The 23,939-nt window shown below is 38.7% G+C and overlaps 1 protein-coding gene across 2 annotated transcripts in view; it reads right to left on the reverse strand.

The window, feature by feature from the left end:
* The window catches only part of Agbl1 (AGBL carboxypeptidase 1), an 809,509-nt gene that overhangs the window by 780,830 nt on the left and 4,740 nt on the right, over positions 1–23,939 (reverse strand). The gene's annotated exons all lie outside the window — the stretch shown is intronic.

Here is a 23,939-nt window from a genome sequence, read left to right on the forward strand (position 1 = left end):
AGAAAATTGAGATGTTTGGTCATCCTCAGTTATAGTCTGGAATTTTGTAGAAAAGATAAGAGATAGAGCTGGGACATCAGTGTCCCATGTAGACGGTATGCGACTTAGCAAGATGCCCTAGGAAAAGCATTGAGAGAAAGGAAAAAAGAAATTCAAAACACAACCTCAAGCTTTCCAGAATTGACAAGTTAGGCAGAAAATGAGGAATCAGGGACAAGACGAGGGAGAAGAAGTGGTCCTCACCCCAGGGCACTGGATGGTGGGAGGTGGATAACTGGTATCTAGACAGAGTTCTAAAGAATTCTCAGCATACAATTGCCTTGGGTCTTTTACAAAATCATAAGAGTGTCACTCAAAGGTCCTTCATTTCTAAGTACAGTGATCACCACGATGTTTTCTGATATATGCTTCCAAGCCTTGGAGAACGGAAGAATTCATGTTTTTAAAAATAAGACAGAAAGAACTAGTCAGTAAAGTGAAGATATACCAGGAAATTCACACCCAAGCTCTATCTATCCTCTAGCACAACCTAGTGGCACTGCATTTAACAGTCAGTTCTAGAGTGATGGAGACTATGCCACGGGTACAATCACATCTTCACAGTCTCAATCCACCTTTGCGACTTCAAGGTGCTCACCTGTATCATGGGATGAGCAGCAAGATGGGTGTCGTGACACCACCCAGGGAATGGCTTAAACATCCTTCAATAAAGGTTATTTTGGGGAAAACCAAACTACTCTCATCATGCTACATTGAGATAGCAGTAGCTATTTTTTAACAGTCAAGAGATGGCCTCAGGTCTTCTTCCTTGCTTGATGCGCACCAGGGAGGTGTTTATCCATAACCCAGTGGTTATCACATTAAAGTAAATCACAGAGTTCAAGAAAGATATTCCACCAAAAGGCCGGAATTCAATGAAAACTCAAGCCGCTCTGATTGTGGCTCACTTCACAACTAGGTTCCAAGTGAATTCACTGTGACACAGATTTGCTTAAGAACTTCAGCACTGGTATGCACAAGGGACAGAATAGAAATTGGCATACACTTAAATAGTTTTGAAGTGTCTGGGCTCTGTGTGAATTGCACCCAGCTTAGTTAGTATGCAGCTATTTTACTGGCGACCTTCCAATATGTGGAATCCCTAAGTGAGCAAGTTCTACAACTTCAAGGAGGTTCAGATGCATGAGGCTGACTAAGGCATCTGTGAAAAGACAAGACCTTTCCTGGGGTTCCCCAAATTTTTCTTCACGCTTGGAATGGAAGTTCCATATGGAAATAAGATGCCTAAGTCATATTGGGGTCAAATCTTCATTCCCTCCATAAGGCTAAATTCCTGGTGCTTTCCTTGAATACAGAGCTCTAGAAGTCCCACTGAATCAACCACAGAAAGTGTCTCCAGCAGACAGGTACACCCAAGCAAACTGAGATAGAAGACTCAGGCCACTTCCCACTGGTTCCATTAGAAATGGTGTCTTTGTGCTTTTCCTTCTGTATCCCTGCCAAAGTGAAATACAAAGTCACTTCCCTGGCAAGTCCAAGCCTAAAGACACAGAACCATCATCAAACTACTAGCTGCAGAGTTAAAACATCATCTTAATATTTCAAATGGAAAAAAAATGCCCCCTATGTTATATATAAAGAGTTCCTTAATTGGATTGTTCAACAAGACTAGAAACAGTTATTGGATTTCCATTGCAACCAAGTTTGTAAATAATTTCAATTTGTTCAGGCTCGGTTATTAGCAAATATAGTCCTCGAAATGTCAGCTGTAACTCACACACTTTATTTCTAACGTAGTTAATGACTTATGTGTAGAATGCTCTTGTTTCCTTAGCCCTACAATAATTCTCAACATCTTCAAAGAATCAGTGTAGCACACAGCACCTTATACACAATTTTACCAGCTTTTCTACTGGGATATAGAAAATGAGGACTGTAAAGCAGGATCATTTTGCTAAGACTATCCAGCAAGTTTGAAGAAGGGCTAAATATCTCAAAATTATCCAGAAGCAAAATGGTGCTATTGGAAGTGGCATTACCCACTGGTTCATTCAGTAGTAAGAGAGGCTACTATGTTGAGTGTGGTGGGACTTTTAAAAATGAGTAAGAAACTTCCTTTACCTCATAGGAGCTTAACGCCTAGAATAGGGCCCAGAGATGCACATCTTCAAATATCTGGGCTCTAAGGCAGCCTTTGGCAAGCCCTCTAGAACAGGTGCCATAATGTACTGTAGATTCATTAACAGAAATTGAGAAAATTGAGAGGCAACTCTGAGGCAAGTTGAGGAAGGAATCCTAAAATCTGCCGCTGGCTGGCCCATTGCTGACAAACTTTCCACTTGCCAACAAGAACATTTCCTCCTTTTAGTCAGTTTCTTCATTTTTTTCCAGTGGGAGGCACGTTTTTGAAGTGCGAGAACAAAAGATGATGTTTTTAAAATCTGATCCTAATATCTTCCAGGAGAATTTCTTAAAGTAAAAGATCCCCTTGCCCGAAAGAAAGAAATAAACAGGCAATTTACAAAAACAGAAATGCGAATGGCTAATAGGCTTATAAAAAAATGTTCAATCACATTAGTAATCAAAGAAATGCAAATTAAAATGAATTACCATCTTTCTCCTTTCAAATGGGCAAAGATTTAAAAGCATGATAAAATTCAACCCTGGTGAGGGTGAGAAGAAATGGGCATTCCCTACACTGCTGAAGAGAGTGCAAATTGCTCCAGCTTTTCTGGATGGGCAATTTAGAAATCCTTAATCAAAAGCCTTTAAAATGTAAAGACCCTTTGACCCAACAATTCTACTGCAATTATTCCCAAGTGATGGAGACAAACATCTATTTGCAAGGATCTTCATCACTTCATCACTTTTGCTAATCGTGAGAAATTGAAAACACTCTAAATGTCTAACATTAAATAAATTGCTATAATACAATGGAATAATACTCAATCATTGATAATGATTTTGTTGTAGGACATTTTTATTAATGCAAATAGATATCTGTGTTATATTATTGAATGTACAAAATTTGTTGCAACATGTTCAGGGCTTTTTTCTTGTTTAAAATACATATGCATACATATATGCACATTTGTGCATATATGTGCATTTATGTATGCATGTGTATATGCTTATGTGAATATGTGTATGCATGAGTGTGTATATATATACATGTATATATATGTATATACATGTATATACATGTATATATGTGAATGTATATATGTGTGTGTGTGTGTGTGTGTGTGTGTGTGTATGAGTAAATACAAAGGTCTGGAATGGTACATACACCCACACATTGCTGTGAGCCTTGCTGTCAGATGGTAGTCCCTATTTGCCAGCAGTTCCATATTGACAATTCAGTGCATGCCTTTTGCTCTTACCTAAGTGCCTTCCCCAGCTTGATCTCCCAGGAAACTTCTCCTGGATCTTCAAAATGTAATTCAAGTATCATTTCTTCCCTGAATGCCTCTATCTTTTCCCTAATAAAGATTGCAGGCCAAGGGCAGCCATGAGGCTTCAGACTCAACAGTGGTTGCTCCTCACTTCTGTGTGTCAGTCTCCACATCTCTACCTTGACACTCAAGTTCCAAAATAGATACAATTCTTCAGAAGAAGAAATTTACTCTCTGGAAACTGTCCTCAGCAGATGAGTTTATTCTCAGTCGCATTCACATGTGCACGTGCGTACACACGCATGCACACAGACTCCAGAATCATGGTTATTCCCAGGACTTCCCCAATACAGCATTCAAAGTACATATTGCTCAGGAAGGACTAGTCATCATTCACCATTTCCTCCACTTTGACCTTTAGGGATCTTAAAAAATAGGAACTGCTCAGAATCAGCCAGAGAATTTACCTGAGCCCCACTGCCTTCAAGGCAACTCTCCACCTGCCCTGATGGTGTTCAGGAAAGAAATGCCTGAGTAAGACTCTCAGACACTTCAGTTCACTCCTCATGACTCACTCTTGAGAGAATAAAAGAGGTCTATCACAACCATTAATTGTAGCAATACGCAGTGGTGCAGAGTTTTCACAGCTTGGCTGTGTCAGGAAAACTTTGGGTTTGTTTACTAAACAAACCTCTGCTAGAGAAGTGGGGAGTGGTCCTTGATGCTAAGATGACTGTGTTTTCTTGTTCTTTCTCTTCTGACCTGCCCTGCTGAGCTTGCTCAGAAATATTTCTTGGACTCGAATAGTGTGATGGTTATCAGAAAACTTACATATCTCCAAGTTCAAACTTCTCACTTCAAAGATGAGCTATTCAGCTCCATTAAAAAATAAAATGACTAACTTTGAGTCACACAGCTAGTTTCTGAGCAAACCAGTATCCCAAGACTACTAATTCTCTTCCTAATGCTATTTGTTATTATTAGAGGTAGGGGATCAGATACATATGCATACATTATCATGAATCTCATGCAGCTTAAGCTTTGGACTCCCTCATTTGTATGGCATCTCTTTAAGAATGTGAGAGTGGTCCTAGCCCTCCCTTTATGTAAGTATGTGTTTGTGTAACTTTCAGGGGAGGGTATTTTAACCATAAGTAGGACCCTTGGCTGGGTGACTTTGCTGTTGAGTACAGGATCTATTTGGCCTGGGTATGGCTGCAACTATTTCTATGGTTTGCAATAACCTTTGTGCATCAGTTGTACCAATAGCTCCCAGGAGCACTTCTACCTGTGCAGACCTATCTGCTTTATGAAACTAAGGTCCTGTCATGATGGACACGTTATCTACAGTGTCCAGCACTGGAAATGAGTAAAAGAGGAAAAACAAGGCGTGCGATGGAAAGAGCCAGAAGTGGGCCTAGGAAATGTTCTTTCAAAGTTCTTTGAAAAGAAACTTGATAGAGGTTTATTCTCAAATTTGACAATAATTCTAAATGTTTGCCTGATGTTATCCAAAAACAAGTGATGAAGCTATAAGACTTTTTTCTTTAATTATAAATAGTGAAAAAATAAATTTTGATCAACTATGCTGGAGAAGAGGTTGAATTATCCTTACATTCTCTATAGAAAGTGGTATTATAAAATGTCACATGAATAGGGCAATCAAAGAATATTCAACCAATAAAAAAAGATATGGTAAAAAGCATTATAAAGAAATGCCAGGAAGTCAATTTGAAATTATGTTATTTTTCTGATTTTGGGAAACTTGTGATATTTGTCAGCTATTAAGAAACCATTACTTTCTAAAGGTTTCTTATTCTAGCTAAATATGCCTATTCATATTTAATTTTATATTTGTCAGCTTGTGTTCTTTTCCTTAAAGATGGATACAAAGCTGTATAAGCTTTATGCACTACAAAACCTAGGTCCACCCCTAATTATTATTTTTATAATACTTTATATAAATAGCAAGATTTAATGAGTACCTACTAACTACACCAGGAAGCATTACTAGATAAAATATTCCTTTTGTTTTTTATTTTATTCTCTCAGGAAATCAATATTCATTTTATAGCCAGATCTTTAATCAAAAGACAGAAAGACCCCACATGTTATATTGTCACTTTAACATGGTTCCACTCCTTGTTAACAAAGAATCTCAGAACAGTTTCCAAACATCTCTATCAATCACCATGTATCCCCATTTTATCAGAAGGGAAAGTTACATACACAGATGTAGTCACATGAAGTAAATTAGTAGTATTCCTAGGAGCTCCTTAATTCCTTGGTTAAGGGTACATCAATGTCCTGGGACAACTGAAAGAATTTATAGAGTCTGTTCTGATCCCCTACAGCCTCAGGCACCAAATCATTCCCCAAAGATGAGGCTTAGATGATGCCACCAAGCTGCAAAACTATCTACAAATCTCTCTCTCTCTCTCTCTCTCTCTCTCTCTCTCTCTCTCTCTGTGTGTGTGTGTGTGTGTGTGTATGATAAACCTTTTGAAAAAAAAATTCTCCATCCCCTTAAAACAGAAAACACTCAAAACCAGCTCACCTTGGTGAGAATATTTATTATTATAAAAATTAATACTATGTTCAAAGTGTAAACTTAAGCCTCTGCTTAGGCAGAATTGATATTTCTTGCTTTTGTAAAAGGAGTTATCTTAGTGTCTTCCCCTGCCTTTATTCTGCTGATCTCCATGAGATAATTGACTTGAAAATCAGATCCAAAGACTTGTTTAATTGCATATAAACTAAGAACAAGGCAGCCCTGATTATGGCAGCATGGGGCTCTCCTAAACACTGCATATGGTTTTACAGCAAGGCATCCTTTTGGGCTCCTTCCATGCATCAATTAGGTTATTGTCCTGGTTCTTAATTCTGTTCCAAGAGAGCTGATTTTCCTGGTTATAAAAAGTGAGTTATAAAAAGTGAGGTGCTATTCAAGACCCTGGAAATGGAACCCATGTGGACAGGAGGATTTGAGAAGCTCTGAGAGAGCAGAGGAGCAGCCAGTCTGATGATGGTCCCCAGCCCATGGAGAAGACCTGTACCAAGTGTTTGCCAGTCTTCCTCTGCCCATTACTGCTCTCACTGCCCTTGCCAAGAAAGGACATGGACAGAATGCTGTGGATTATGAGTAGTAAGGCAATGATGTGCCCACCAAGGTTTCCAGAGTTTGACTTACACTCCAAAGCTCTTTCTAAATGCTTCCAAGAAAGCTCTTATAAGAGCTCAACATTTTGCAGAATTGGGAAATTGGACTTTGCTCCATCTGCAGTGGGGGGGGGGGGGAAGAGTGGTGAATATTCATCAAGCAGGCACCATGTGCCCCAGCTCTGCTAACACACGCACAATGCCATCTCCTTTCATCTTCATGACAGATGGATACCATTTCCCCATTTCAAAGATGAGGACACTGAGATTTAAAGAAGCTAGGCAACTTGCTAAGAGCACATAGTGTGTATGCAGTAGAACTGGGATTTGAATGACCAGTGTCTAGCCACTATAGATCAAAATTCAGCTCTACTGTCTCTAGCCATGTCGCAGAAAAAAAAATAATGAGAGAGAAATCATGAAGGAGCAGAGTTACTCATAAAATTCTCCTATTTTGCCTTGCCCTGGGTTCCCTGTGCACTTATAAACCATAGGGTGTCACGTCCATCTTTATTTGGGGCATGCCTGGACCTTGGTGTGCGTACATCAGCTTGCAGAATGATTTTTGAGCCCTGCATGCTTCCCACAGTGTGTTTTGTTTTTAATCAACTCTAATTGGTCTCCCTCTCCCCTTTGTGAATTATAATACTCTTTGCCTCCAGGCATGTGTCACTCACAGGGTTCAACACTTCCTCTAGCCTCGGGAATACATCAAAGCAAATCACATTGATCACTGCCAATTGGTTCTCAGGGCTCAACAGCACACTGCCTGCAGGAAGTGTGAAAGAAGAAGAGAAAAAAGTGGCTCTGGAGAGAAAATGTTTGTCCTGAGTTTCCACTAGTTAGATCCTTCTATGAGCAACTCCAAGAATTAGCAAATATTGCATTTCTATTTTTCTCAGAGAAAGTATAATTTGGACAAAATTACACAGTGCTATCATGTTCCACTTCAAATATCAGCCTAGGTTAGTAAAATAAAGGATTGATTGAATAGAACCAGTGTCTTAATCCATTTTGTGTTGTTATAACAAGATACCTGAGTCTAGGTGCTATATAAAGAAAAAAGGTTTATTTAGCTCACAGTTCTGGAAGTCCAAGAGCATGGCATTGTCATTGGCTTCTGGTGAGGGTTTTATGGTTCATAGCATCACATGGTGGGAGTGTGTGTCACATGGTAGGCCACATGGTGACAGAGAAAGCAAAAGAAAGAGCCAAAAAGTCTTTTTATAACAACCCATTGTGGCAGTAACTAATATGCTCCTGTGAGACCTACCCCACTCCCTGAGACAAGCATTAATTCCTTTATTAGGGTGGCTATGATCTGTCACCTCCTACCAGGCCTCGCCTCTAAAAGGACTTATCACCTTTCAATACCATTATGTCAAGGAACAAGCTTCCAACACATGAATATTTGGGGGCAAATTATAGCAAACAATGTAACAGCAGAGTTCTCAATGTTGGCACTATTGACATTTTGGACTGGATAATTCCTTATTGATTGGGGGAGGGATTCTGTGCATTGGAGGACATTTGATAGCAACAAAAAGTATGCTAAACAGTGGAAATGTTTATCCAGTAGCATTTCCCACAACTAGGACAATGAAAATTGTCTCTACACGTTGCCAAACATCCCCTGCGAACAAAATGGCCCCTGATTGACAACCACTTGAATCAAGTGAAAAGAGCATGCTTTTTCCCAAAATCAGACAAAGGTTTCCTATCTCTGATTAGGATTCAAGCCTGGTCCAAGATCTGTATTGTTATCAGCCCTCTTTCTCATGCACCCCCAGCATACCATGCATGAAAATTAGTTTGGCCACAGGTACCTCAGGTGCACTCAAATGCATTTTTGTTATGTAAAATGAGGCACTTAGCTTTCCTTAACACACTTTTATGAATCAAATCTTACAAAGACCAAGGACAAGTAATGTAGGCACCACATTCACTGGATGTTGAACCATCCTATTCTCTCTGTATATCCAAGCTCTTGGCAAATATAACAAAATGCGAGGCAATAACACACCAGAGAGGCTAACCACACATCAGTCTGAACACACATTTATTTGCACATTATTGTTCATATATATTCTGTCACTGAGCCATTTGCTGAATTAAATAACAGCATGGGGAGTGAGACATTTGAATACAGAGAGAGGAGTGATTCTCAGTTGAGCTTTGATGAGATGGAGGGCTGAGACAGCAGGTCACTCATTAATATCAGCACAACTTCAGATGTTCCATGTGACTTGTAAGGCACACCAAATAAACTGTACATATAGCACTAACTCACTTTCACTGAATTCAACTCAATTTGGTTGAATTAGTCCCAAAAACCATACACAAAGAAAAGATGCAAAGCATCACATAAAAGAACTGACTTTAGGCTGGTCTAGAAGAAAATAAGAGACACTAGTGTGTTCAATCAAATCTGAGCTTTAAAACTGAGGAATCAACTCATCACAGAGCAGCTGTATTCAGAAACTATTGGAACTGCCCTCCTTCTTGTATTCCTCTTCTTGTACTCCTCTTCTTTCTCCTCCCTTCTTGCTTCTCTGCTATTGAGCGGAAAACTATCATTATCATCATTATTTGTGTATTGACATATATTGATTTTACAATAGAGGCAAAGAGGTTGCATAGTCTCAGTTTCTCAAGAATATTCAAATATATATCTAACTTAATTAGAATATCTAACTGGATATCTAACTGAATTAGAGATGGTAGCCCCCAAAGGTGAGGGTATTCCTTTACTAACCCCCAGGAAGGTGATTTGTATATGTCCTTCTAATTTACTTGTGGGGTAAGTTGGCCCTGACAGATGTCAGTCATCCTCTGCTTAAATAACCTAGGGGAGTCAGGGGACGGCAAGAGTCATAACAATGGGGGATTTCATCTCACTCCAGTCAGAATGGCAGCTGTTATGAAGACAAACAACAATAAGTATTGGTGAGGATGTGGGGGGAAAGGTACACCCATATATTGCTGGTGGGACTGCAAATTGATGCAGTCAATATGGAAAGCAGTATGGAGATTCCTTGGAAATCTGGGAATGGAATCACCATTTGACCCAGCTGTCCCTCTCCTAGGACTATATACAAAGGACTTAAAAACAGCATATTACAGGGACACAGTCATATCAAGTTTATATCAGCACAATTCACAATAGCTAAACTGTGGAATCAACTAGATGTCCTTCAGTGGATGAATGGATAAAAAAATGTGGCATATATATACTCAGCAATAAAAGAGAATAAAAACATGGCATTTTCAGGTAAATAGATGGCATTGGAGAAGATAATGCTAAGTGAAGTTAGCCTATCGCCCAAAAAACCAAATGCTGAATGTTTTCTCTGATATAAGGAGGCTGATTCATAGTACAATAGGGAGAGGGAACATGGGAGGAATAAATGAACTCTAGATAGGTCAGAGGGGTTGGAGGAGAAAGGACGGGGCATGGGATTATTAATGATGGTGGAATGTGATGATCATTATTATCCAAAGTACAGGTATGAAGACATGAATTGGTGTGAATATACTGTGTATACAACCAGAGATATGAAAAATTGTGTTCTATATGTGTAATAAAAATTGTAATGCATTCCGCTGTCATATATAAATAAAAAATAAATAAAATAAAAAATATGCCAGGATTGGGATAAACTATTGCTGAATAAGGAATCAGGAACAGTAACCCTAATAAAGCTTAGAATATGGCTGAAATTCTAGGGAAGACTAGAAACTCTGCTCCTTGTACATTTGATAAGGATTAATATCCAAAATATAAATGACATCTCCATAGCAAAAAAAAAAAGCAATGTAAAAATGGACAAAAGACCGAAAAGATATTTCTCAAAAGAAGGCAACAGGTAAATAAAAAATGCTCAATATCTCTAACCATCAGGGGAATACAAATCAAAACCACAATAACGTAGCACCTTATCCCAGGTAGAATGGCACTATCAAAAATACAAAAGATAACATGTGTTGGCAAGGATGAGGAGAAAAAGGAACATTAGCACACAGTTGGTGGAAGTGTAAATTAATACAACCACTATGAAAAACCATATGGTGATCTCTCAAAAATTGAACTACCATATGATCCAGCAATCCCACCACTGGGTATTTATCCAAAAGCAATGAAATCTGTATGTCAAAGAGATATGTGCTTTCCCGTGTTCATTAAAACATTCTCATGATAGCCAAGATATGGAACCTACCTAAATGTTCATTACTGGATGAAAGTTGTTTTGGATGTATTGCCAAAAATAGAGGGCAATCAATAGAGTAGAGGAAGGATATTGAAAGGGAGGGAAGAAGGAGCAAGGGGAAGTATGAGGAAATGAAATCTACCAAATTATGCTATATCCCTGTAAGAATATAGCACGATGAATCCCACTTACATGTATAACTATAATGCACTGATTAAAATAATAATAGAGGGTGATCAGTAGAGTAGAGCAAGTGGGAAGGGCAGGGAGGAGAGGAGGCAAAGGGAAGGTACTGGGAAAGAGATTGATCATATTGTATTATGTGCATGTACAGTATGGCATAATGAATTCCACTACTATGTATAATTATAAATTATAGAATATATAGAGAATATAATGCTATTCATCCATAAAAAAATAAGGGAAATACTGCCATTTGTGGCAACATGGATGGAAACGGAGATTGTTTTGCTAAGTGATATAACCCCAAACGCAGAAAGGCAGAGTCCATATAATTCCATTTATATGTGGAATCTTAAAAAGCTGCTATTGTAGAATTAGAGAATGTAACGTTGGCTATCAGAGGCCAGAGAGGTTGAGGAAGTGGAAATATTGGTCAGAAAATACATGACAGTTAGACTGGAGGAATAAATTTCAAGAGATGCATTGTACAACAAAGTGACTATAGATAATGACGATATATTCTCGAAAAATGTGAAGAGGATAGATATTCTGTGCTCTGATCACAGAAATTATAACTACACGAGATAAAGCACTTGTTAATTCATATATATATATATATATATATATATATATATATACACACACACACTTCAAAATATCATGTCATACAAGGTCATCTGTTAATTTTGTTTTAATAATAAATTTAAAAGACAAAGGGGAACTCTGCTCCTGGTTGTGCCCCACCATGCAGAGGTGACTGAACTCTGAAAGCAAGGCAGCAGATTTGGACAACACAGTGCAGGGCCTGAGATCTTCCAGGAAGACTGTGGGAAAGAGAGTTTTAATGCCTGAATGTCCCAGGATCCATGAGCTAATCTACGGTCAGCACAGAAGAAGCATCTTTTCCATGGAAACTGATGTCTCATAAGAAAAGGATCGCAGAGCATGCTATTTCAGATCAGCCACTCCAGAGGAGGGGAAGCATAGGGTAGGACTACACAAGGTGACTCAAGAATCGAGCGTCTGCTTTCTAAGTCTCTTTCTTCCAGAGATACTGGAAAATTGAAACACTGGATTCTCATTGCTAGTCATATGGCTACATTTCAGATATGGAAATTGATCCAATAAATGTCATCCCTCAAGCTTCTGGCTAGTACACAATTTAATAGATGTATGACTTAAAGAAAAAATTAGAACTCATATCTTTTCCCCAATACTCCTCTCACACGAGGAGAGAATCATGGAATAATATAATTTTACCCTAAAGACTACCTAATCCAATATATTCTTGAAAGGTCAGAAACCTCCTACAGAGAGTATATGACCTGGATTTAGATGCCACAGGAGACATAGCATTAAATATCACTGAATCACATAGAGAAAAATATTTATTCTCAGTAAAGTGTTTATTCTTCTTTTGGGAAATACCTGCTCAAGTCTCAGTTATTAGTGTATTTTCAATATCTCTCCAATATTTGCTAATCTTTTTAGAAAACAGAGAGCAGGCCTGAGGCTCAGAGACTCCATAGGCAGCCGTACCTATTTGGACTTTAATAACATGCTGTTTGCATTACATTTCTTTTTGTGGCTAGTTCCTATTTGTGCTAAGTACTACTCCTATACTTATGGCTGTATCTAATATTTCACTTTAAATAAAGTTAAATTAAAATGAATAAATTTTCTGGCAAAAATGTTAAGTAAACAGTAATATAGTTGATCCAAAATATGGGGAAAAACATGAAAGTGGCATGCAAATAACTAATATTGAGGAAAAATTGGTCTCCTCCCTACCTCCTTTTTTAAGGATGAGAAAACTATGATAATGAGGTCTATGTGGCTTCCCAAGGTCCCAGTTAATTAGTAGCAAAGCCAGGATATGAACCAAGGTCTCATGATGCCCAAATATATCAGTAAACTTGTGTAGTGGATGCTGCAAGTGTGCCTCCTCCAACATCTCCCTTTCAGGGTTGAGGCATTTGTTCCCCAAAATATTAGTGACTAAGAGCTCTCAGCAGTATCCCTCTCTGGGAAATCCTGTCAGGTAAAGAGAGTCTCCAAGGTCATGCAATATTGTGATATTATAAGAAATATATATTTGGCTTTCATTCCACATTCCTGGCAACAGAACTGGTAATTTTCTTAGTGATGGGGTAATAGGAACATCCTTTGTTGTATCTGATCTTACTCCCTGGTTCCCGACACAAGATTCTCTAAGACCTGGAAATAACTGGAGTGACAGCTTGTCTTTATATATGTTATTGGGGTGACTGGTAATTTGGGGCCCCTAGATGGCTCCAGACTGGGGGCTAGTTGTCAGAAAGACTAAGGCATCATTGGGGGATTGAAATTTTCAGCCCTATCTTTCAACTCCTGAGAAGAGGACTGGTGCTGGGGATTGAGTTAGTCACCGATGGCCAACGATTTAATCCATAGTGCCTACATCACGGAGTCTACCTAAAACCCTGAATGATGGGGTTCCGAGAGCTTCTGAGTTGGTGAATACATCCCATGCTGGAACAGCGATGCACCTTAACTTCCTGGAGGAGATGGACCTACACTTCATTCTCCTGTATTTGGATCCAGGGACTCACAACTAAGCTTCCTGTATGAAAAATCTTTGTCTCAGAATCTGCTTTCCAGGGAATGTATAAAATATCATATTTCCTCTTTATTTCAAAGGAAAATATGAAATTACTTATCAGAATCCCATATCACTAAAAGAATAGGGCAAAAACAAATAAATATTAGTATTTTAATTATCTGTTCCCAGACTAGAATTTTATAACCCATTTCCAAAGTTTGCTATAATACTGGCCCATTGGAAAAATTTTGATGAGTTGTTTGTAATTCAAATTTATTAAAACTTCCTAATATATTAAAGCATCAATGTTTCACAAAATGAAAAAAGAAACTAAATAGAGTATAATCATAAGTAGAATATTTGAATATTTGAGGTTTCTGGTCAAAAATGAATCAGCACATCATAAATAAGAGCTTAAACTTCAACTACAGTATCAATATACATTTTGCTCTAATTTTTGAAGTGACAATTGCAAATATAGAGATTTAGATATTTAAATGTCCACATTAAACAGGAATTTGCATCTACTTAAGGATTGTTTGAAAGAATATACTATTTTCAAAGAACTTCTAATATAATTCTAAAAATGTAAGACAGAATAGAACATAGAGGGAAAGTTTCCTCACCCAACAAATTCAACAGACATTTAATAAAATTGTGCTGGGTGTTTCAAGAAATGTAGTTCTTGAGTGAGATGCTTTTGATATTACGAAGGAATGAATGATACATTATGGCTCTTGTTATTGCTTTTAACTATTGCTGCCACTTCATTCACTCCTCTCCTTCCAGAACTCCAATTAAACTTAGACCTTCTTACTCCATCCTCTACGATTTTGTTCTGCCATTCATCATGCTTAATCCGTGTACCTTCCTATGTTTCATTGTGGATAATTTCTAATGGCCTAATTTTTCAATTCTTTCTTTAGCCAGGTCTAACCTGCAACTAAAACTATACACTGAACTCTTTTAAATTATTGGGTTAATTTTCAGTTCAAGAACTTCTACTAACTCTTTTACATATCTGCCACATCATGTTTTGTGATGTAGTTTAAGGTCAAAATTTTCAAACTTGGCTTTTACCCCTTTGACTATAGTAACCAAAGCTCTCTCACATTCTGTGCCTGGTAGGTAATTCTAGTTTCTGGAGAACTGGTAGAGCCAATTCTATCATCTGCCATTTCTTCTGGTGTTCACCCATATTAAATTATTTCCCATTATGCCTGGTTTTCAAATTATTTGTAGAATTAATGTAAGGCTTAATGTGATACTTTCTTCCAACCAATGAGGATTTTAAATTGCTACTAAAATGAGGTACTTGGGATCTTTAGAAACTGAGAGCAACTTTCAAGTCTTAGGATTTTTTGGCCAGGCATGGTGGTACATGCTAGTAATCCCAGTGACTCAGGAGGTTGAGGCAAGAGGACTGCAAGTTCAAGGCCAGCCTCAGCCATATACTGAGACTCCGTATTAAAATTTAAAAAATTAAAAATTAAAAGGCTGGAGATGTAGCACACTGGCAAAGCACCCTTGAGTTCAATCCCCAGTACCAAAAAATAAAAATTTAAAAAAAAAATCTCATCTGTGCCACTCATATGAGTTGAGGAATGGTTTTGTGTGTATACTTTGTATACAGTTCACCTTCTCCTCTAGAAAGCAATCCTTGGTCTCAGCCCCAGAGCAGGGAGTAGTGTACCAGTAGTCCCCATTCATGGCAAACCCTATTTTCCAACTCTTGTTCTCCTTGACATCCAAGGCCACCCGATGCACAACTCAACCCTTTCAGCCCACATTCCAAAATATTAAATTCCTCCAGGGTTGCTATGGTCTGAATGTGTCCCCCCAAAAAAGCATATGTTGGAAACTTAATTTCCAACAGTCTTAAGAGGTAGGAGCTCTGAGGGGTTTGACTTCATGAATAGATTCATGCCATTATCACTGAAGTTGATTCCTTATAAAAGGATGAATTTTGCTTGCTTTTGTACCCCCCAATCCCTTTTCCACCACAATATCCCTTCTGCCATGTGACACAGCACGAAGGCACTTGCCAGAGGCTGGACTCTCAGTCTTGAACTCCCCACCTCCAGACCTATGAGTCCATAAATTTCTATTCATTATAAATTACCCCATCTATGGTAGTCTGTTGTAGTCACACGAAATGGGCTGAGACAAAGGCAAAAGCATGAGAGTTTTGCTCTTTCCTCTGGGTCTCTCAACTTCCTTGACCTCAATCCATTACAAACTCATTATCTCATTAGAACACTGATGCTTTTTAGAAAAAGTATTTATATTTTATCCATATTTTTTAATTATCTCCAGTGCAAAAGTTGGGTCTAAATTATCTAATCTACCATTAGTCAGAAGCAGAGGTTCATGGAAGGTTAGTGATTGATTGGGATTCCTCTTCCTCTAAAAACATACTGGGCTTTTTGCTATCTTTTCACTTATCATAACACTTTATAATTATTTGATCACATATCTACCCAAGCAATTACATAGCATGAATTCTTAAATATAGGCAAATCTTCTGATTGCTTTGTGTAAGTGCATACATATGCTTATCTAAGAAGAAGGTCCATAATTTTTCAAAGATTTTCAAACATGTATCTGGTTCACCTTAATCTTCTAGAGGGAAAAGACCATGCCACATTTATTTGGAGTTCCCAATGCCTAAGTTTTGAATAGATGAACAACTATACTTATAAACTAAGCAAAACACAGATACATTTGAAAGATACAAATGCTTAGGTGTTACTGTGGAGAAGGGAGAGATACCATCTATTTAGGTTATCACAAAAGGCTTTTTATGAAACATCACATTTCAGTTGATCCATCAGAGGTATTTTTTTATTTTCATAAGTATAGATCAAGTATGAAAGATACTTAGGATGAAACTGGAATGTTGAGATAAGAATATTGTGTCTAGTTTAGAGGCTTGAAGGATTTATCATAATTGGACAGTATTATAAGATTTCCCTTATTTGATTTCCCTTTCTCTGTGTTATGGTTTGAATCTGGCATGTACCCAGAAGTCTCATATGTAGAAGACTTGGTTTCCAATACAGCAATGATCAGAGTTGAGGCTTTGGAGAAGTGATTGGATCATAAGGGCTCTGATCTCATCAGTGGATTAATCCACTAATGGGCTCATAATTGAATGGACAATTGGAGGTGGTGGAAACTGTAAGGAAATGGGACCAAACAGGAAGAAGTAGGTCACTGGAGCATGCCTGGGAAGGGTTTGTCTTGTTCCTGGGCCTCCCCCTGCCCTTCTCTCCCTGCTTCCTGGATGCCATGAGATGAATAGCGCTCTTCCAGCACACACTGCCCGCCATGGTCATATTCAAGTCACCGCAAGCCCACAGTGACAGGGATAAGTGGCTGTGGACTAAAACCTCCGAAACCATGAGCCAAAATAAATCTTACCTTCTTTAAGTAGATTTTCTTAGGTATTTTTGTCACAGCAACAGAAAGTTGATTAATATACTCTAGTATTTTGGACTATTAAGAGCCTCATATTATAAGACAAAAGCTTGGAGAAAGTGAAACCCTTATTACCCTGAAAATTTTCACAAGTTTGTGCATGTGTGTTTTTCTGGGGAAATTGTCTTTAACTTTCAAAAGAGATCTGTGACACCTTGTTATGGTTCAGATGTGGTGTCCCCCAAAATTTCACGAGACAGACAACGCAAGAAGGTTTGGAGGAGAAATGATTGGGTTACAGCCTTAATGTAATCGGTGAATTAATCCCTGATGGGATTAACCCAGTGGTAACTGGAGGCAGGTGGGTCATGGCTGGAGGAAGTGGTTCCTTGGGGGTGTGTCTTTGGGGTATATATTTTGTATCTGGCCTTTATATGAGCTGCTTTTCTTTGCCACGCCTGGAGCCTTGAGGAATGGAACTGGCTGTCTACGGATTGAGACCTCTGAAACCATGTGGCACTAAATAAACTTTTTCCTCCCCTAAAATTGTTCTAGTCAGATCTTTTAGTCACAGCAGCAAAAGAAAAAAAAAGCTGATAAAACACACCCTTCTACCTGAAAGAGAAAAAGGACTAAAATGTTAAGAATCATTGTCTTGTCGTTTAAGAAAAAAAAAAGACCATGTATGAAGCAACATAGGATCATAGATGCAGCTGAATAGCTCATACTTGCTAGGGCTTCAGATCTTCCCCCATGGACTTGGAGGAATGATGGTACTGCATTCTCACCTGGTCACCACCAAATAGAGTCATCCATGGAGCACAGGTGTCAGAGGTGAATACAGATTCTTGGTCTCTTGCTTCCTGACACCAGACATTAGCACTTGAAGAATTTCAGTAGAATCTTATGGCTGACAAGATTCTAAGTGCCTTGTCACCCACAGCCTAGTTCAGCCTCTGGCATAGGGAAACATTCAATACATGAGCAGACAATAACAAGGGATCCATACTCTTTCAAGGAAATAGATTATAGTGCTGGACAAATCGAGCACTAACATCTGAAAACCATGGAGGATGCTGACCCGGAAGACTGAAGTCAAACAGAAAGCCAGCAGCAGTGTCCAAAACCAACTCTGGCCTCCTAAAATTTGACCAAAAAACCTATATTTAAATAAATATTTATACCAAGTATAAAACTTCAAATGTTATCATGCAGAGCTCTATTGAGTGGTACAAGAACAGGACCATCCAGTAGAAGAAAATTAAAGAGTATAAATTTGTTGACATGTGCTAGTAAAGTGTGGGGTGTCAGAGAGCTCTATGAAACCAACAAAGCTTAAGAAAAAGAGAATGGTGTGGTGTGAAATTTAAACATCATTCAATATAAAATTTAGACCATGGGGGAAAAGTTTTGCAGCTAAAAGTAATCCATGAAATATTTGATTAAGTTAACTAGTAACATGTATCACATGAAATGTCAAAAAAAATAAAGTACATAAACAAAATCAAGTTCAAGTGAAGCGCTAGAAGAAAATACACTTCTATTTATTTAAATTATGGTATACCCATTTAAAAATGACTACATAACTATCACAAAAGACTGAGCTCTCTATATGTGCCAGCTTGAAAAATATTCAATTATATTGCTATGAAGGAAAATTCAATTAAATAATAGTGTGTTAAAGTGATAGATATAGACATGTAGTTACAGAACTATATATAATATTCTATATATTTATATATTGTATTATTGTACATATATGTAAGTAGGTGTGAGTGTGTGTGTGTATATATATATATATACACACACACATACACACACACAAATATCTAAAGGAATATTTATCAAATTCTTATGAAGTTGTTTGAGGGAGTGGGGTTTGATGGGGAGGTTTTTTTACTTTCTATAATTTAATGAATTAATTTTTAAAATAATAGCTTGTTTTACTTTTATCAGGAAAAATATTTGGCAGAGAAAGGACAGGAAAAAGGAAAAAGGAAAAAGGGGTGTTATCTCCTGATGGGTAGAATTCAATAAAGCCTAGATTCAGATTGTGACACAGTTCAAGTCTTCACACTGCTACTTAAAGGTTCCAGGACCTCCATCAAGCACTTTGTGTTCCTCATCTATGAAGAGGGAAAAGAGTCATACGTACCTCACAGGATTGTTGTGAGGATCCCATGAGATAAGACACAGAAAAAGCTTAGACTATTTCCCATCACGTAGTAAGTGCTCCATAAATGTTAGGGGTTCAAGGCAAAAAACACTCCCAGAATTTCAATATGCATTTCCCTTCAAATATTGTCATTTCTACAATTTTCCTTCAAAACTTTAGCTGTCATTTAGGGCATTCCCCCCCCCTACATCTACATATAATATAGATGTGATGATTGAGTAATGAATGTCAAGGAGAAAATGAGAATTGCTTATGGCATTTATCTAGCCAGTGTGAAAAGTAAGGGATATCTGTGGGTCCTTCAAGGAGCCACTTGGATTAAGCCTGTCTTTGAGGGCTGGGATAAAGATGCTCCAGGGTCAGGAATGCAGGACCTCCAACACACTGCTTGGTGGGATCTGGAGATTAGAAATGTTCACACACATTGTTTGGGGGGCTAGGGAAGGGTGAGGGAGAATTCATTACTGACCACTTATTGACGAAGCTGCTTTTTCCAAGTCCCCTAGGAAGAGTTTCATCAGATACCCCGACTCTGAAATCTGACCCTGCCTTTAACCTGAAACCTGAAGCGAAAGCTGTTCTTATCGCCATATGGGCTTCCTGATCAGAATCAAAATGGCTCTCTTGAGCCTCCAGGAAGAATCTTTTTCTAAACCTCCACATCTGTTGCTTGATTTTTTTTTTCCTCCCAATCAACTAAGGGCAAGAATTCATGTCAACTCAAGGTCTACAGATGGGTTGTAGAGTCATCAAACTGGTGGAATTTACCAAGCAGAGAAATGACGCTTCGTTTCCAATAGAAATGACTTTAAATTCACTCACATCAACATGCCAAGGCCTATTTCCAGGCCAGGAAAAAGTCAGCCAGGAGTAGTGAACATGGCATTGGCCTAAAACCATTGTTCACTAAATGTGTTCCATGGATTCCTAATAATGTGTGAGGGGTTGCCCAAAAAACTTTATCCCATTTCCAAGATGATTTAAAAATGCTATAAATTAGAGCCCAAATTTGTTAATACGCCATGCACATTTTATTGGTCAATCAACTACGATGCTCCAAGCAGTATTTTAAATAGTAGTGACACAAAAAAAAAAAATGAACAAAATAGACAAGATTCTGATCCTGGTGAAAGAAGGGGAGAAGTATGGAAATGACTCTCAGGGACGACACAGAGTGACAGGTGGGACATTTGGTGACAGGATAGCCAACTGTGCTATCAGGTCCACCCCGAGTAAAAGACATTTAAACCAAAAATTAAAAGACATACATGTTTTTAAAGATTTTAAAAGGTTGAGGGTCTTTCTGTCAAGAAATCTAGTAAATTTATATATCCTGACGTTGCAAATCTATATGTTCCTCTAGCCATTTTTGAGTGGACCACCCAGTGGCATCTCAGGAAACACTGGTGTCCCTCAGAACCTAGTTTGAGATATGCTGGTTGGAACCTGGGTTGTGTGCTGATGGTACCATGGAATGCAGATGGTATCTGCAAGGGAGTCACCTTACACCAGCCAGTGCTTCTGGCATGCTCTGCACGGCATCCCATGGGGCTGAAAGACAGGAGCTCCATCTCTGCAAATGCCTAGATCAGCAAGGCAGCAAGAAATTCAGCGACACAGGCACACTGAACTGTGCCTTTCATGACCTGCCAGGCTTCCACCGAGAAGAACTGACATACAATGACATGATGGGATGGCAGCCTGGGATGGAGGAGGACACTTGGCAATCTGCAGCAGAAGATGGCCCCCTGCTGCTCCAGTACTTTCTTTCCATCCCATCCACTTGTGGGCGAGGTCTCCAGGCTTGAAGCCCGAGGCCCCCAGGCCAGGGCCCACACACCATACTCCATGGGCCCAAACCAACCTACCACCTGTTTTTGTCCATAAAGTTTTACTGGCACACAGCCATGACCATACATTTGTGTATTGTCTACAGCTTACATGAACAAAGTTGAGTAGTTGCAACAGAGATCCTATGACCCAAGGGCCTAAAAATTTTCCAATCTCTTACAGAAAAAGTTTGCCTATCCCTGCTCTGGGCACCTGTTCTCTGCCCTCTGGGCCAGTTCCTCCAGCCTGGGGGGACAGCTGCCACCCTCCTCATATCTGCAACGTGGCAATTTTCATGTTCCCCAGTAGACACCTCCACCTGGGAAAATATATATAGAATCTTCCCAATGTCCCTCCTTTCCCTTAGAGTTAATACACTTGCCAAGGGTGCTTTTGCTGGAGTGAGTTTCCCTCCACTCAAATTCCAACTGTGCCACTTGCTCACTCTGTGTAAGTAGGAAATTTGTTAACCTCTTCAAGATTCCATTTTAGAGCTTTAAAATGAGAATAATATTACCCACCTCCTAGGACAGTTGCAAAGATTAAATGAGATGATGCATACGAAGAGCATTGCATGGCTCCTGACTTACAGAAACTGTATAATAAGTGTGAGTTATTGTTTTTACTATTATTATGAAAGGGACCAAGTAGGGGAAATTGCACACATAAAGACATGAATCCTACAGAATCCTTAAAGGCAAAGCACTCAAACCACTTTTAGCTAATAAATTTGTTTTTAGGCAAGCTCTAGCAAGGGGTCCAAACATCCAAAGTCTTCACCAACTAGTGGTGTCTATGTGGCTAATGGGTGTGTATTCTAGAACAACCATTTTTTAAAAAAATTCTGTTATCTACTAAGGCTGAAAATGTGGGTTCCCTGTGGCAACTTCACTATTAGGTATACGCACAACATACTTGGACATATGTTCAAAGAGACACATAACAATAACGTCCATAGCAGCACTATTTTATTATAGCCCCAAACTGGAAACTACCTCAAATATCACCAATTCCAGAATGTACAAAAAAAATATGATATAATCACACAATGTCATGCTACTCAGGAATAAGAATGGACATTTTTAACTACATGCACAAACTGAAGGAATCTCACGATGTTAAGCATAGGAACCAGATGCAAAAGAAGTCTTACTGTAGGATTCTATCTATATGAAGAAGAAAACATGCAGAACTAATCTGTAGTGTTAGAAATCAGAGTAATGGTTATAAAGGGGGAGTAGTGACAGGAAGTGGGCATGAGAGGATTCCTCTAAGTTCTTTGGGTTTGCAAAAATTTATCCCCCCAAAAAATAAGAGACAATAAGGAAGAAAGGATGGAGCCAGAGGAAGGGAAGAATCCACACTGAGTATGCTCTATGTCATTCTTCAATACCTTATTTTATATTCAGTTCTTTCATTCCTAGAATCTTTGCTCTTGGCCTCTTTTTCTCTCACCTTACACCATGCTTTTCTCTGACAAGAACTTGGTTTGCAGCTCTGTTGCTGGAAGGGACCATACAGTTTTTGCAAAAAAAAAAAAAAAAAAAAAGAAGAGATTCCACAAACTCTCTACTACCTTCACTTCAGACCTAAAGAAAGAACGTGGAGATCACACCCAAGAGGATGTATTTCCACACATCCATTTCTGAAATACGAAGAAGCACCCAATCTGATCAGTTGCTGCCTGTTCCATGATACAGTGATGGGTAACCATGACCAAGATATCTTCCTGCATAGCATACCTCCCCAGCTTCCAGGGCTTGAACTGAAACTATGTTTGGCTCTCATCCGACCAGTTCCTGTTTTAGAAACTGGGTAAGTTGAGTAGTAAATGTTGCCAGGTTACAATTTTCTGCAGTGAGGGTGGGTCTTTCTGCTGGCCAAAATCTCAGCATGTCACCAGCAATGCCAAATTTCCAGCTATACCTCAAAGCAGTGCTGGCCCCCTGAGCTTTATCCTCTGCCCTGCAAAGGCAAGGCGGGTTTTCAGGGAGTCAGATCAAGAATCTGGGCTTGGGACATGCAAATACCAACTTCCCTCGGTTCTCAAGTGAAGAAGAGAATTTTTGACTCAACTCTGGTGTTTCTTAATTCAACCATTCTGTCAGAGCTGCTTGGATAAAAGAACATTTCAATGCTGCCCTGAGAGTAACTTGCATTTCTTCCAAATTAGAACAATAAAAAATCAAGTATTTTGAAACAGTTCTCCTCTACAATCTCAGATCCTCAACTCATCCCAGCTTTCCACCGTGGGGTGGAATTAGGGTTGGGGACAGGTTTGGGATGGGGTGCCAGGCAAGAGTCAGGTAAGTAACAGGAAGGGCTCAAAGTTGGGGCTAAAGGGCTGGAGGCAGGTATAAGAAAAAGTCCAGGTCAAGAATAAGGAGGGTAAAAACACACCATATTCTTTGATAAGAAAAAAAAATGGGCAAATTGCTAGAAATAAAAAAAAAAACTGGATGAACTGGAATCTAAAAAAAAAAAAAAAAAAAAAAAAAAATGGTGTTTCAGTCATATCCAATGTCTTCCAGTCCAAATAGCTCTAAAATTGTCACCTTAGCTATGGTCCCATCTCCAACATTCAGGGATAAGGAGCCATTATCAAGGCCACAGTGAACTTGAAACTTGTCACTCAAGACCCTCCAACATTTAGGAATTTCCATCTCCATCTCCTTTCTCTTTTTTTAACTTTTTAGTTTAATCAAACTCAGTGCTATGGGGAAATGGCATTTCTTTTAATTTATAATAAGCCTGTAAGTAGAAATTATAATGCTCATTTTGCAGATGAAGAAATTTCAGTAAAGAAAGGTTTGACTATTTGTCCTGAAGCACACAAGTTTTGAGCAGATGAGCCAAGATCCATAGACCTTGGTCTTCCTAGCCTGTCATCCTACCCAATAGTCCTCCTGAATCTCTTCTAGCACAGAGAAAGCTATGGATGGATGAATGGATGGATGGATAGACAGATGGATATTGAGGATGTCCAA

The sequence above is a fragment of the Urocitellus parryii genome, chromosome 6 (assembly GCF_045843805.1).
Source record: "Urocitellus parryii isolate mUroPar1 chromosome 6, mUroPar1.hap1, whole genome shotgun sequence".
Taxonomy (NCBI): domain Eukaryota; kingdom Metazoa; phylum Chordata; class Mammalia; order Rodentia; family Sciuridae; genus Urocitellus; species Urocitellus parryii.